Source organism: Haliotis asinina, chromosome 10 (genome assembly GCF_037392515.1).
Source record: "Haliotis asinina isolate JCU_RB_2024 chromosome 10, JCU_Hal_asi_v2, whole genome shotgun sequence".
In the NCBI taxonomy this organism is placed as follows: Eukaryota; Metazoa; Mollusca; class Gastropoda; order Lepetellida; family Haliotidae; genus Haliotis; species Haliotis asinina.
In genome coordinates this window covers 26,279,120-26,296,548 of record NC_090289.1, presented here as the reverse complement: position 1 = coordinate 26,296,548, position 17,429 = coordinate 26,279,120, and the positions used below count along the sequence as shown (strand labels likewise).

Below are 17,429 nucleotides of genomic sequence, written 5' to 3'. Positions count from 1 at the left end.
CCTCACACCCAGGCGATGGTTTCCCTCACGGAGTTTAAGGGGCCTGTGTAATGGTTGATGGCTGTGCCATCCACATCTCACATTACTAGGAGATACATGCTCCTTGTACAACAGGGAAGACTCTTGTCTGTCTCCTTACAGGCGGAGATAATACCCCTCTCCTTACTTTAAGGATAACCGGCCAGTTCCGGGACACTACAATACAATATAAGTAACTACAGTTACTCAGTAAGACATGTGTCAATGTCTTATACTTTATGCATGTACTTTACTCCGATTTACATATTTGAAAGTGGAACAGTTTTTGTGGAACGATAACATTCAAATTTTGAATGGCTTTGTGGCTATATAGTGTTACAATATGCACATATATCTAGAAATACTACATCAGTAAAACAATTTCTTGCTACATCTACTCAATCAATAAATACAAAAGTAATAATGATAATAAAAACTTACGCCAGCCAGCGTGAGATGCAATCCCATACAAAAGTTGAACCCATACAGGTGAACACAGTGGTGATTCTGGCTGACTGTGCAGATTACTACCCTTCCTCACTATTTATATTGACCTCCCATACCCAAGCTACTCAACACCTCTCTATTGTTTACAAATTAACACCCCAGCTCTCTGGCCATACCTGGTCACGCTTCCCTGAACATAACCCTGTTCCCATAGTATTACCGAACATAATCTAACAACAACTCCCAACAATATATAACACACTCTAACAATACCATACTACATCTATTTACAGTACCATAAACTAATTATATAAACGAAATCATCTGTGATCTTGACATCACTCCCCTCTTCAAGTAATTGTACACAAGTACAATTATATATTACACTCAAGATCACATTTAAGTTTGTTTTAATGCATAAATATCATAAAACACAATTGTCTAAATGTACAATAGCACAGTAATACATAAGAAATAACTGCTGACAAATAATCTGGATATGCAGAGAGTACATTATTTACACACTGCCATACACATAGTATGACTAGGGTGAACACCGGCTCAAGAGATCAGCCCCAACATTCTCACTTCCTTTGATTGCACGAATTAGAAATCTGTAGGGTTGCAAAGTCAGGGCCCACCTCATCACTCGTCCATTGGTCATTTTTGCCTTGGTCATCCATATTAAGGGCTGATGGTCAGTCTCCAAAATAAATTCTCTCCCATACAGATATCTTTCTAACTTCTGTATTGCCCACACAATAGCCAAACACTCTTTTTCTATTGTAGAATACGCTCTCTCACGATCTACTAACTTCCGACTCACAAACAATATTGGAAATCGCTCACCTACCTGTTCTTGTAGCAGTACAGCTCCGATTCCAACGTCAGAAGCGTCTGTTCTTACCAAGAATGGTTTCTTCAAGTCGGGTAGTTTCAAGATAGGAAAACTTGACATATGGGTTCTTAACGTAGTGAAAGCTAATTCCTGGCTTTCTGTCCATATTACCTTGTTTGGCTTTCCTTTCTTTGTGAGATCAGTTAGCGGAACTGCTATGGCTGCATAGTTTGGGATAAATTTCCGGTAGTACCCGGTCAGTCCCAACAACGCTCTCACTTGTTTCTTGGTTTGAGGTCGCTCCACATTTAGGATCTTTTCTACATTCTTACCTTCTGGTTGAATAAGACCACTACCCACCTTGTGCCCTAAAAAGTCCAGATGTTTATATCCCACTTTTACCTTTGAAGGTCGAGCTGTAAGATGGAATTGTCTTAACCTCGTAAATATTGCTCTCAGACTTACCATGTGGTGTGACCAGTTCTCAGTTCCTTCTATGATGTCGTCTATGAAGTTGTCTGTATTTGGTATGTTGTGCAATACTTGTCTCATCAGTCGGGAAAATACTGCAGGTGCATTAACTACTCCAAATGGCATCACCTTCCATTGGTATAATCCATCAGGAGTTATAAATGCTGTCAGTTCTTTGCTACTCTCTTCCATTGGAATCTGCCAATATGCTTTGCTTACATCAATTTTGGTAAGATATTTACAGTTCCGTAACCCTGCAAAGATGGAATCAGCTAATGGAATTGGTTCGGCATCAAATACGGTCACCTGATTCAGTTTGCGAAAATCGGTACAAAATCTGTAAGTCGAGTCAGGCTTCTTCACAAGTACAATGGGGGATGCATATGGTGACTGAGAAGGTTCTATCACCCCCATGTCTAACATTAGCTGTATCTCCTTGGCTACAACATCTCTCATATGATGAGGAAGTGGATAGGGCTTGGATCGTATAGGCTCATTACATGTCAGCTTGATCTTATATTCCATACAATCTACCTTCCCTGGTAAATCACTCAGTACATCTTTGAATTCACTTATGAGCTCCTTCACCTCATTTTGTTGCTCCTCTGTCAAATCTTCAGAAATGTCTACATCCTGATACGTTTCCTTAGAAACTAAAGAAGGTGAAGCTATGTCTAACATACTCACCTCTTCAGCCTTGACATCCACCAGACCAGCACTGACATGCACAAGTTGAGCTATGCTGACGTCACATACAGCTGTGTCCTTGACCTCCTCTCTCTGAAAGTACCTTTTCAGTAGATTGGCATGATAGGTTTTAATCTTGTTACCAACCTGTATTCTGTAATTGCCAATGCCAAAGGTATCCAGTATTTCATATGGCCCTTTCCACTGCAGCAACAGTTTGTTTGAATCAGTGGGCAACAGAATTAATACTTTATCACCAACCTTCATTTTTCTTGGCTTGGACTTCACATCAAAGAACTTTTTGTATTTACATGCTTTCTTTTGAAGTTCTTGCTGTGCTACGTGAATAGTCTCCTCAAGACGGTTTTGAAGATCTAGCACATACTCATATGTGGTTCTTACCTCTGGATTTGGTATATCTCTTGTCCAGATTTCCCTCAGAATCTGTACTGGTCCTCTCACAGTGCGTCCATATAAGAGTTCAAATGGGGCAAAACCCAAACTCTCTTGAGGTACCTCTCGGTAAGCAAATAACAAAGCAGGTACATACCTGTCCCAGTCATTTGGTCGTTCTGCACACATCCGTTTCAGCATCGTCTTCAAGGTTCCATTGAACTTCTCCACTAGGCCATTGCACATTGGATGATAAGGGGAAGTAGTAAGCTGATGTATGGACAATAGTCTACTTACCTCCTTCATCACGCCTGACGTGAACTGGGCTCCCATGTCTGTTAATATCTCCTTGGGGATACCAACCCTACTGAATATCTCGAACAGAGCTTCGGCAACATATTCCGTCTCTTCTCTGGGTAAAGCTACTGCTTCTGGGTATCGTGTTGCATAATCAACCACCGTCAGTATATACCTATTACCCTTGTCTGTGACAGGATACAATGGACCAATCAAATCAACAGCTACCCTCTCAAATGGCACTTCAATTAATGGCATTTGTCCCAGTGGTATTTTCCTTACCTTTCCCTTCGGCATGGTACGTTGACAAATATCACAAGACTGAACATGTCTTCTGACATCACCAATTACTCCTGGCCAATAAAACTGTGAGATTACCCTATCTAGAGTCTTCTTGATTCCAAGATGTCCACCCATCAGTGCTTCATGACATACCTTCATTACCTGTGTGTGCAATCCAACCGGTACTACTGCCTGTACAACTTGTTTACCATTGTCCATTTTATTGGAAGTATGCTTCCTATACAGCATATCATTCTCCACAAAGTAAGAGGAAGTACTATGTCGGGTCTCCCTAATCTTACCTTCTTCCACTAATTTTCTTATTTTGTTCAGACTTGAATCCTGATGTTGTAGGGATACGAACTCACCTCGACTCAGTGTCAACCCAACAGGTTCCAATGTCTTCAAGGGTTCCATGCCTACTTGGCGTACTCTTCTCTGGCTCCTTGTCTCTACAGCACCTACTGTTTTAATGTCCTGCTTATCCCACATCAAGTCTGGATCTCCTGGCTCTCTAACTCCGGGAATATTGCCTAATATTAAGTCACAGATTGGTGTGTCCATACATGCTGCTCTCACCATACCCGTGTAAAAGGGCGTATTTACAGTAATCCATGCTACCGGAAGTGTCAAGATCCTGCTATCTGCTAATTTACAAGATTGTGTTTCTGAAGTCAAACATGCATCTTTTACCATTGACCTCCTCACTATTACACCGTTACATCCCGTGTCTCTAAGCACATCTACTGGAGTGTCGTTTACCTTTCCCTGATAAAATGGCATGCGGTGATCTTTGGTAAGCACACTCCCTGAGGCTACATCTGCGTTAGTAACCTCCTCTGAAGTTGCTGCATCACCATCTAGAACTTCATGTATGCAGGGCTCTACTTTTGTGTTATCTGGATGTATTAGAGACATGTTTGTGTTGTCTTCACTCACCTGGATACTTGCCACTTTAAACTTGGGTTTCTTGCACTGTGCTGCCAAATGCCCAGTTTGATTGCAGTTGTAACATGTCCTTTCCTTAATAGGAACAAATTGTTTGGAACAAGTACCATGTTTACCTGATGCGCTACCCTCGACTATTTTCCCTTTGGAAACCTGCTTGTCAGTTTGACCTGGAATAACTGGTCTATTGTATCTTCCATGACTCGTACCTCTAGCTTCTATAAATTGCTCTGCTAGTCTAGCCATTTCCATCGCGTCTTTTGGCTTTCTCTCTCTCAAGAATATACCCAGATCCCTTCCAGTCACATTCAAAATCTGTTCACGCAGCAGCAAATCTCTCACACCTTCGAACGTCTTTTGTGTACCACTTAGTTCAATCCATCTGTTGAAATAGTTCTCAATTCTAACTACAAATTGTGTGAAAATCTCACCTGTTTCAGTTTTAGCAGTCCTAAATTTCTGATGGAATCCATCCTCAGTCATTTCATAGCGTTTAAGTAATGCAGTTTTAACTGCATTGTAATTTTCAGCCTCAAAGGCATTTAACCGGGAGTATACTTCTAAAGCCTTACCTTTCAGCAGAGTACACAGGTAAGCTGCCCAATGGGACGGGTCCCAGCCTTGCGCTGTAGCTACACGTTCAAACCTTTGCAGATATGCATCAATATTGTCATTGTGGTCGTCAAATGGAGGCATTTTAGGCATCTTGGGAATGGCTGCCGATCTATTCTCTCCTACCTGCCCTTCTTGATTTCCTGCCGCACTCTTTTCTAACTTGGCTAGTTCTATTCTTTCATTTGACTGTATTTTACACTTTTCTTTCTCCAATTCTAATCGTTCTCTCTCTCGTTCCCATTCTAACCTTTCTTTCTCCTTTCTTTCCTCCAGTTCTAACTTTTTAATCTCCCGCTCCCTAGCTCTTTCCTCCCGTTCGAGCCTGTCCTTTTCTTTCTCATTCTCCAACTCCATTTGCTCTTTCACAAACACTCTCAAATCATCTTTCTCATACCCTAAACTCTGACCCAGTTTGATAAGTTTGTCAATGTCCATAATTGTCTGTATGAGGGCAAAGCAGGGTACACAAAAAGTCAAACTGTCTGGAATAAATAGGGATCCTACCAAGAATAAAACCGGAGGTGATTTCCCATATATCCCAATGTTCAAAATGTTCACGACGAACCAATGGCCTTAACTGACCAATAACCACCATACACCCTCCACCCTTGAATTCCAAATCATACACTCAAGGACGCAGAAGTGGTGCCGTATGTTCTAACCCTTCTTTATGGACACAAAGATTCTGCAGCGATATACAATCAACAACGCTACATCAAATGCGCTACAGAACACAACTAGGGTTCCCTTTGATAGTGACAAATAATCTAATTATCCCACCGCTGCCACCAAAATGTCACATACCAAAGTAACCACAACAGAAGAATAGTTTGTTTTGCAAAACTTTATTCCTCCCCTTAAGATATAAGTAACCCCAATACCTATACTAAACTAATTCTACAGGTGCAAATACAACTAACTAATCTAATTACCTAACCTAGCTACATATACAGTTCTGTCTACCACTTATATTGCTAAAGTTCTAATAATACTACTACTACTACTAACTACACTAAAATCCTAATACCCTCACTAATATAGATAATGATTACATATAATCCCAATCAGAAACTAAACAATTGAACTAAATAACAATAAAGGAATTAGCCACTCAGAGAGAACACTTTCTCTTTACAATGTAATCAGAATGTCAGTGCACTTTGGTTCCACTTGGTGACGTCATGGTATTTGTGTGGTATCCCTCACACCCAGGCGATGGTTTCCCTCACGGAGTTTAAGGGGCCTGTGTAATGGTTGATGGCTGTGCCATCCACATCTCACATTACTAGGAGATACATGCTCCTTGTACAACAGGGAAGACTCTTGTCTGTCTCCTTACAGGCGGAGATAATACCCCTCTCCTTACTTTAAGGATAACCGGCCAGTTCCGGGACACTACAATACAATATAAGTAACTACAGTTACTCAGTAAGACATGTGTCAATGTCTTATACTTTATGCATGTACTTTACTCCGATTTACATATTTGAAAGTGGAACAGTTTTTGTGGAACGATAACATTCAAATTTTGAATGGCTTTGTGGCTATATAGTGTTACAATATGCACATATATCTAGAAATACTACATCAGTAAAACAATTTCTTGCTACATCTACTCAATCAATAAATACAAAAGTAATAATGATAATAAAAACTTACGCCAGCCAGCGTGAGATGCAATCCCATACAAAAGTTGAACCCATACAGGTGAACACAGTGGTGATTCTGGCTGACTGTGCAGATTACTACCCTTCCTCACTATTTATATTGACCTCCCATACCCAAGCTACTCAACACCTCTCTATTGTTTACAAATTAACACCCCAGCTCTCTGGCCATACCTGGTCACGCTTCCCTGAACATAACCCTGTTCCCATAGTATTACCGAACATAATCTAACAACAACTCCCAACAATATATAACACACTCTAACAATACCATACTACATCTATTTACAGTACCATAAACTAATTATATAAACGAAATCATCTGTGATCTTGACAATGACAATGTAGAAGTAGTGCTGAAAATACAGGTGTGACTCATTGCCCAGATTTGTATATGAGGTGATGCTGTGGGGTGAAACTAAGGATGAAGGTTTAATGCTGCAGTTCCACAGTTGGTTGGTTGGACTGGCTTTTAATGTTGCACTCAGCAATATTCCAGCTACTACAATAGTTCCTGGAAGGTGTATCAGTACACATGTACCAGTACAGATTCAACGACAGTTATGGAAGCCCAAGGTGAACTGTTGAAAGTGAACTTGCTCTGTTAGTGTTTTGTAAACAAATTATGGATGTGTGATTTGGAACAGATGGTGTAAATTTATATCATAAAGAGAAATATAACTTGACAAAACTGCAAACATTATTTTGCCATACATAAAGTAGTTTATATTCATATAATGTGATGACATATCAGCAGTAAAGAATGACAACATTTGTGAAAAAAATCTTGTGAACAAATACTTACTTTTATAATTAAATGTAAGAAGCTTGATTGGTGCGTAGAGTACTGCTTACACATGAGAAGAAACTTCATGGCACACAATACACTATTATGCAATGCATTAAACCAGCAAGAGCGATATACAATGCATGTAAATTCATGATAATACATATAAATATAACATAATTGATTTTTGTATGGTTTTATATTTTTCTATTGGTGACTTTCTTTGTTGTTTTAAGAATTAATATACAAAAAGCAAGTTGGAAGGCTGAGGGAAACCACAATGTGTAGGGTGATAGTGTTGCTAAGGTGTATGCTGGGTATTGTAAAACTAGTAGAGTACTAACACACACCATTCAGAGATAAGTAAAAGTTCTACCCTGGGACCTTTACGGGTCCCATTTAAAGAGAAAGTACAGGGTGATTTAATACTATTCATTTACAACAATATACCATACTTATGAGTGTTATGAAGAAATTATTGTACCAGTTATGAGAAACAGTATTTCAAACACACTTCCAACCCATTATGTGCTATCTTTCCAACACTAGAAGAATACAGTGGGGCATATGAATTTTTACAACAGTATAAGTTTAAGCAGCTTTTATAGATATATATACTGAAAGATATTCAAAACGCGATTGGTATTTGTTGTCCTGGAACAAAAACAACCACATTCATTAAAAATGTTGTGCATATGCCCTATAAAAGCACCCATGCTTGCCATAAAAGGCGACTCAGCTTGTCGTAAGAGGCGACTAACGGGATCGGGTGGTCAGGCTTGCTGACTTGGTTGACGCATGTCATCGGTTCCCAATTGCGCAGATCGATGCTCATGTTGTTGATCACTGGATTGTCTGGTCCAGACTCGATTATTTACAGACTGCTGCCATATAGCTGTAATACTGCTGAGTGCGGCGTAAAACTAAACTCACTCACTCCCTATAAAAGCACATGGAATTGTCATACTGAATCACATTGAGCAAATCTCACACTTGACACAAGACGAAAATAATCAGACTGTTGCTATGATTAGCAGCGTCTCTCCAGATCTGATGATTGTCAGGCATTGTAGTGTGCATTCATACACCATTGGGGGCCAAGGGAAGTGATGCATTTGTCCGTGACCCAGTGCGCCACCTTTGACTACAGCTTGACAGGACCACAATATGCGAGTCTCACATTTGCAAAATAGGTTCAAAACAGTTGGTGATACTGCAAAGAGGACAAATGACTGCCTTAATGCAGGTTTAACGTACCCTTTGCAGATGGGCAGCAACAAATGTAAGAAAGACTTGAACATGGTCGTTTTTGAACATGGTCGTTTTGACCAAAGACAAGTGTTGAATTGACGTCGGCCCTTCAATATTACTGACCATCCAACAGCTGTTTCTGAGAAATGTGTGTGTTCCAGTGATCCCCGAGACTGCCTTGCAGTGCATGGTGGATATACACAATATTGACTGCAAGTGCCCCCCTCCTTTGTTTGATGCTGTTGCGTCGCTGACATTGTTGTTGATTGGACATGTTCTGATTAAGTTATCCACAGATGTTTATTTAAAACAAATGGGCCAGTTACAACTATATATGTTAACATTTGAGTGAGTAAATAAAGTATGAATGTCAAATTCCATTTTTAATGGCTTTCAGTACATTACCAGTTATTATGTAACCGGATCACTCAGTTTAATGAGTTCATTGTCTATTTGATCATGTTGATTGACCTGAAAGTCACTTGGAATGGGGTAGACCTATACCCATAGAAACAGAGCTTCAAATCTAAACTGGTTATTCCGAATGAATTCCATTTCAGAATTTAGGATATGACAGCATTCTAACAGGTTATTCATACCATACTGTAAATGTGATTTTATATTGGAGAAAGCAATTATTGGAGACGTTTATACAGTAATGAGGTGTTTGCTACATGAGCTGATGGACACTACATATTGAGACCCATGTTGAAAACTACTTGAAAAGATTATACAAAACATTCCAAAGGCCGAAGTGACCAACATGCACCTAATGGGGACACACCTATTGCACAGATGAGCTAATACCATAACCCCTAACAAGTGAACGCACATAATAACAGATTAGTTGATCCCATCGCATTTATAGTACTACAGTTTTACGATGAATGGGGAATTAAATGTGCTACTAGTTACAAAACAGGTGTCAGGTAAAGTCGACATGTGGAAATGTCCAGTGGGAAATTGTCCTACTGGGGAAATTTCCTACACTCACTGGCTAGAATTGGTCTTCAGCAATCCCTTCTTTCCAAAAAAGACAACTATGCTTGTAGTAAGTGACAACTAACAGGATCAGGTGGTGAGGCACGCTTACTTGGTTGGCCCGTCTTCGGTTCATCCCAACTGAACTCATGCTTAATGTTGTAATAATATACATATAGAATTGCTTAATGTTGTAATAATATACATATATAGAATTGCTAAGTAATATACATGCTAGAAGAATGAGTTAATACAAATATTAAATATCACTTGGTGTTATTCCAGTTGATAATAACATTTAAAGTATTAACATTCCATATTTAGGAAGAATGTGTTTGAAGATGAACATATCTACAAATATTGCACTCACCATTACCGCAGCTGGGTACTATCTGTTGGAGGTACCTTTAAACACATGACACCCGCTACACAAAACCTTTATACAGATTAAAAACACAAACACAAAAACTACGCTTATTAAACCGGAATTCTGATGTTGCCCAGGACACTGTGTGATTGACACAACTTTACAGTGCAGATACCGACTGACCACAAAAAACTTTGTAATGTTAGACGCGAGATGTGGCGGTTGAGGTGAATTGCCTCCCTTGGAGATACTACAGTCGAGAAAGCGAAGGCTGTGGCTATATACACGACATCGTGTATATAATGCTCTTATATACACGACAAGACAATGTCGTGTATATAAGTCTGTTATATGCACGACGGTCCTTTCATATAATGCTGTCATTCACACTGCAATTAACTAATTTAATATATGGTAGCATAATAATTGATAATGAAGAAGTTTTTTGCGTCACTACCAGTGTAGACTCAAATTTCTGTCATAACATTGAAGTTATGGTACCAATGCTGTGCATATATATTTTTGGGGCTTTTTATCAGACTTTGTGAAATGAATTTAATTATTACGAATCTTGCATACAGATATATTTTGTGCTGCGAATTTTTTAATTTATAAATAAAATCGAACACAAACTGAGTTCATTCAATGATCGTACAAGTGTTATGTTCAACATATTTGTACATGCTCATATATTGAGCATATCTGTAACAAACAATACGACATCTGTAACAAAAAAAATATTTTCCGTAAGTATTAAATGTAGTATTTTCCCTTAGGAATGCAATAAGCTCTGCAAGGCAGCTGGTCAGCAGTTACATATGTTTGGAGATGAAACGCTACAAAGCAGCGGTTACCCCTGTATATGTCAGATGACAAAGTACACGCCTGGTGGGAACTAAGTAATTAATTAATGAATATGTAATAAGGAATAAAGCACCCTGAAACCACAAGAAGCTTGTGATTGTGTATGTGAGCGCGTGATTATCCGATTGCTAATCTGTGTAAATGATTGATTGCGTGTATGCAATGGAGAGTGTATTACTGAGGAAGAGCATTATTGTGTGCATGCGTGCGTCAACGTGGTTATAACTTCCATCTGACTGTTTTCTCTTATTTTATTGTAAAGCTGTTATATTCTGTCATTTTAGTGTCTCACAGGCCATACAGCCCCAGTGCTTATATATTTAATGTATGTACATATTGTAAAAGCACGTGACAGTTTCAAAAACAGTTTCTCTATACAATGTGTTTGGAGAAAGGCACCATTCCCCCATGTCTGTGTTAGGAGAAAAACATCTACAAGGCAGCAATTTCCTTTGAGTGTGTTTGGGGACATAACCCTACCAAACACAGGGTAAATGCGAGTGTTAAGAGATAAAACCATACTAGGCAGCTGACATCTCTAAATGTATCAGGCGATAAACTCTACAAAGCCGCAGATGCCCCTGTTTGTTTTAGGAGAAATAAGTAACCATGGGAACGGGTACATCTAGCGGGTATCAGTGCGTATTAGGAGACAAATTCTACTACGCAGCGGGTACTTGTGTGTATTAGGAGATAAACCTACAACGCAACAGGTACATGTTTGTATGAGGAGTTAAGTCTACAAGGATGCGGGAATCTGCGTGTTAGGATATATACCACCCAAGGAAGTGGGTACTTGTGAGTCTCAGGATATAAACTCTTCAAGGCAGCGGGTACCTGTGTCTTTTAGGAGATAAACTCTGCAACGCAGCGGGTGCATGTGTGTACTGAGAGAGAAACTCTATAACACAGGATGACAAGTATCCGACATATTTTATTCCAAATAAGTCATAATATGTCACGAAATACACCTATACAATATGACAATATTCTAATAGAAGACATGAATACAGTACAGGTGGGACAACAAACATATATGCGGAATGACACTCATACAGGTGGGACAACGCCTGTGCACCTGGAACAACACCGACACAGGTACGACAACACCAATCGAGGTGGAATAACACCCATACAGGTGGAACAACATTCATACAGGTGTGACAACACCGACACAGGTAGGTAAAGACCCATATAAGTGGAATGATGCTCATGCAGGTGAAACAACACTGATATAGCTGCGACACTCATACTGGTAGAATGCTCGTGCAGGTGGAATATCATCAGGTGGAATGACACTCATACAAGTGGAATATCATACTGGTGGAATGTCGCTCATATAGCTGGAATATCATACAGGTGAAATGACAGTGAAATGAGTTCCAATCATATAAGATTCATGACGTGTTTACGGTGTGATTTCAGTGATATCCCTGCTGTATTTGAACAATTGCAAAGGTATATCGTTTTTTACACCTTCGCATATTTCATGGTCTGCAAACGCGTCGCGATATAACAAAATTACGTTTGAAAACCACCACACACAGTAGGGTTATCACCAGCACCAGATAATAATAGAGCTACATGCATGTCTATGTTCTGAGAAACAAATGTTCTGTAGTCACAGATTGTATATAAAACATCCAGTCATTCACCAGTAACGAATGTAAACAAGGCGGGGTTCATACTATAGAGCAAAGTGGACACATGTATCGGCCTTTCGGTTGCTCCAGCACAAACGAAATGGCACCAACGGTCACAACCACCGCAGAAGACCCACTGATGTTTCTTTTGCCTTTTTGGGGGATCACTACAAAATGGTAGGTCGCAAAGAGTGTCTCGATTGTCCTTCATTTTCTCCACAAATGTAGCAGCTGCAATTCCCCTGAAGTACTCGCTGTGACACTGTCGGAATACACAACACGACATGCCACTGAGTGCCGTCACAGCATTCTGAAGCATATTGACAAATAATCAAGGTGTGTTTCAAGATTCCACTCATTTTAGTTTGCCCACTTCACATAAGATATTACTCTGTTCATTAAATGTGTACTGAATTATAGATAGATTTCTCAATGGATGTGTCAAGAGTGTTTTATTACAGCCGTTTTCTCTATTGCTTGTTTGTTTTTGTATTTATTGTTTTTTTTCAGGAACCTCTTTACCATGAGAACAAATACGCCACAGCTACTTCCATCCGCCTGTAGTCTACAGGGCACTTCTTTTTCTGTCCAGCATGCATCCCCGGGATATCGTTTTTTTCATGAACTCCCTGTAATATATATATATATTACAGGGAGTTCAATATATATATATATATTGAAAGGTATGCATAATGTAGACATAGTAGCGTTTCACATTCACTACATTTACGATGATATATATTTTTGTATAAAACACATATGATTGCTGTGGGCAAAATACAAGGAACTGGACATGACATGCCCCTAAATGTAATGTGATTTGTGTCCTGTCCACATATTGGTTGTGTTCTACAGACTGGTCCCAAGAACATAGCCTGGTACAGATATGGCAAATGTCCGAGGCATCTATTAAGCCCAACAGCAAAACTGTATCTGTATCTTTTTTTTAATATGCCTGTACAACACATATGAGTAAAGAGGTACGCCTCTGCGGAATCACGGCACTATATTAATTTTGATTGATTAGATTAGATGATTAGTCTGGCAAATAGAAAGAATATTAAGTAAGTGGACACCTATTAAATGTAATAAACCTAAGAAAACTTGCCTGACGACTTGACGAATAATTGACGAGTGACATTGGCGTAGTCGTAAGTATCGGGTACTGTTGGGTCCGTCTTGTCGAATTGAGGCTTCACTTGCAATTAAATGTCGACTTCACTCGCAATCCATTGTGGAAACGTTAAGTACCGACGTGCTCAGCCTGACCAGCTTTACCCAACGAAGATAATGGCCGTTATGTCATTGTGACAGGTACATACCATATTGTGTATAGAACGGCAGTGTACAGGGAGGCAGGAACCTTCACAGATATACTTATGTCACGTTGTAAGTTAGGCCATTTTAGGTGAATGTAACGGAAGAGGTCAAATTTTTAGTACTTACCGCCAGTGTGAAAAGTATCGTGTAGCTCTCACTGTTGACTTTATGGAATCCAGAATACTTATATCATATCCTCATATTGGCAACCATAAGTATCCAGTGGTGACTAGTGCAGATCAAAAGAAGGACCTGGTGGTATTCTGCAAGTGGTACCTATATCAAAGTCAAAACTCATTACTGTCAGAGCATTTATTTACCACCTTTATATAATCTCAGGTGAATTTCATAACTGCAAAAAGTTACATGTAAAACGACGACATATGCCAGATGATACTTACCTGATTGAAAAAAAAACGTTGAGCAGACTTAAAAAGAAAACAAAAATTGCACAAAATTATGTTGTAACAAATTCCCGGACGACCTTACACCAGTAAATGCGTTTTATGTTCTCAGCTGTCTTAATAAATAACATTAGATTATGTCATGGCCGGTATAACGTTTATTCTCAACTCAGAATGTCAGCGACAAGACAACACCGTCCCTCAGAACAAGTTTCAAATCACGTTCCTTTTCCGAAGCAGTGCCGTCATCACTCTTGTTGGTGGTGGTCAAAACTGGTGCAGCTGTTGGTGACGGTGCCGTGTCTGTCTCAGTAGGCCTTCTGACTGTCGACAGAGCCGCGCATGTACGTTTACTGGACTTCCTCTGAATGACGCCATCTACGCGGGCTTCCATCTCTGCTGAGGTCCTCTGCAATAAAGGAATGAATTATAGGTTATGGAAATAGTTCCCTTGAGATATTTCTTATGCGCACACTGAACGATTTCCATTCTTTATATTTCGGAAAAACAAACAATACAAACAACATTCAAATGTATCAGCTAGCCATACCTTGTAGCTTCGGATTGCCAGAGACTTGTGTCCTGTCCTCTCAACTATCAGCTGTTCGTCTAGGCCAGAATCATAGAGACGTGTTGTTGTAGTCACCCTCAGTGAATGATTTGAATAAAATCCACCAAATCTTGCCATTTTACACTGTCGTCCGACAGTGCCTCTCAAAGGGTGCAACCGAACCGGAATATCAGCATACCATGCATCTTCTCGAATAAATTTCAGGGGCCTCAAGTAAAATGCGGTGCACTTTCCGTCTTTAGGTCTAAAAATAGGATTAATTTTCAAATGTAATTACTATAAATACACGTTTCCAAAGTGTGAAACATAGTATAGTTAAAGTGATTAATGATACTGTCCCTTGCATAGGTTTAAACATCTCATTTTAATTATGCGTTAGTGAGTGAGTCTGAACTAACATCAACCTCAAAAGTGTCTGTGAAACGGTGTTGTGTACCAAATACGTCGATGTCGGAATCACTCATACCGCATAGGCCTACCGAGTCCCACGATGTTCACTGATGTACGTGTCATGATGAACGTGAATATATAACCCCCGCCCTCCCATAGTTGATCACGTTTATTTGCGTGTTTTAACGACACGTTTGGTCATGGCCATGTACAGCTAGAACAGTCCCCCATTAGTTTGGTTCGTGAATATCACAAGAACATTGGTTTGAGTTATACGCTTGATCGAACTTTGTTTTAAGTAGGAGAAAGTCCTCAACCTCGCTACTATTTTCGCACGTGAAACCTGTCTCGGCCTAACGGCGTCGAACAAGCTTCACGTGCGAAAATAATAGCGAGGTTTTGGACATTCTCCTATACATAATGCTATACATTACTATTTCTCCACATGCAATTAATACATGTAATTATAACAAAATTCATTCTTCTATTTAAAGGGATTCAGCACGAACACATTTACGGTAACAGCGTGTGCGTGCATGGTGGGCGAGCTGGATGAGGCACCAGGCTCGTTATCTAGCAAGTTTGAGGTGTCGGTATCGAGCCCAACTATACTGACGCTTTAAGTGTTGTCACAACCCCTAGTGTACAGTACACGACCCTGTACGCTTAAAAGAATACAAGAATCCGGTGGCAGATGAAATACGTGCAAACACTTAGTTACGTGTACAGGAATGCGCAGTAAAATTGGACAAAGTACTGTATGCGTCCCAGCTGATATATGCTGATATATAGCAATTGTAGCATTATTGTGTCAGCTCATTCTATACTTGCTTGTATCTCTATATTTTAACATGGGAGCGACGTTCGTCCATTCATGACTTGTATATTTTCATGAATAAAATATGTTTAAAGAAACGATGCAATGCGCCCGCCCCAAACCCCCCAGACACAATACACATTATGAAACTGTGAAAATATAGACTTGCCACATATTCTACACTTGCATGGGTTTTCTTGGACATATTTATGTATTTTTGGGTCTGTGTGACAGATTATGGATAGCTTATACGTACTACTTACCTTCTATAATCAATACTCTGGTGTTGTACAAGATACCTACTGCAGCGGATACCTTTGTATTACACCAGCTTAGGCTGCATAAAATTAATTAAACGTTTCTCGGGCACATGTTTTTCAAACGTGACGAGGGCGGTTGGACCTTGTTTTTTAATTTTTGATAGTAAAAAAGTGACGAGAGAGGGAAACATTTTTATTTTTTCTCTCTCAGAAATACCGCTTGGAAAGTTTAGCACATGTTAATGAGTTGTAGATTCAGTCAAACTCGTTCTTACAGACACTGATTCTTATAGTGGACAAATGTATGAAGGGGATGAGGCAAAGTCAAACTTATTATTTTTAAAATGACAATAAAAACTTATTATGCTCACAAATAATATTTCACTTTTATATATAGCCTTAAAACATCAACATGTCTGGTTCAGTGCATATCTAATGCCCAAGCTGATACCAATGGATCAGTCCAGAAGAATCAATTAGACAAATGGTTATGTTTATTAAGTATATTTATTACAAGTCCAAAAGAGATATAAGATGAAAGTAAGTAATAAATAGTAAATAATATATATGGTACTATGTTCATCATGACCATTCGTGACATATTAAGCACAGCGTTTCCACAGAATTTACAAACAAAATATTTGTATCTCTAGCATGTACTACTTATGGCCGTTATCATTGTAACTGATCGTGTACATTCTTGACACTTTCAGCACTGGATGTATATGTAAGTCTGATACAGGAGTTGACCCCTTCATCTTGTGAGGAGATTTTCAAAGGTAAACATATCATGGATTTGAATGAATATTGGCGGTTATATCTGCTTACGGTTTGGTGAAATTGCATTAAAGTACAAGTATAAACAGTAGCACTTTCAAAACTTAATAGTGAGTGCTGATAAGGCGGAGGCATGCTCTGCTTTATTCTGAGAAATGTATGCAGGTAATATGCGTCTCTCTCTCTCTCTCTCTCTCTCTCTCTCTCTCTCGTTTTTGAGGCTGAGTGAACTTGGCGTTCCCGTAAAAATATCTACGGAATGCCTGAATACATTGTGGAGATCGGTACCGTAGCCCCTACTATTGGACAATATTTCTTTAAAAAGACATTCGAG

The 17,429-nt window shown here is 39.4% G+C and overlaps 1 long non-coding RNA gene across 1 annotated transcript in view; it reads right to left on the bottom strand.

The window, feature by feature from the left end:
• The window catches only part of LOC137298826 (uncharacterized), a 31,088-nt gene extending 20,829 nt beyond the window's left edge, over window positions 1-10,259 (bottom strand). Inside the window, exon 1 of the long non-coding RNA XR_010957765.1 lies at window positions 10,053-10,259. This is a non-coding gene — a long non-coding RNA (uncharacterized lncRNA). The remainder of the gene's footprint in view (window positions 1-10,052) is intronic.
• Window positions 10,260-17,429: the final 7,170 nt, after the last annotated feature.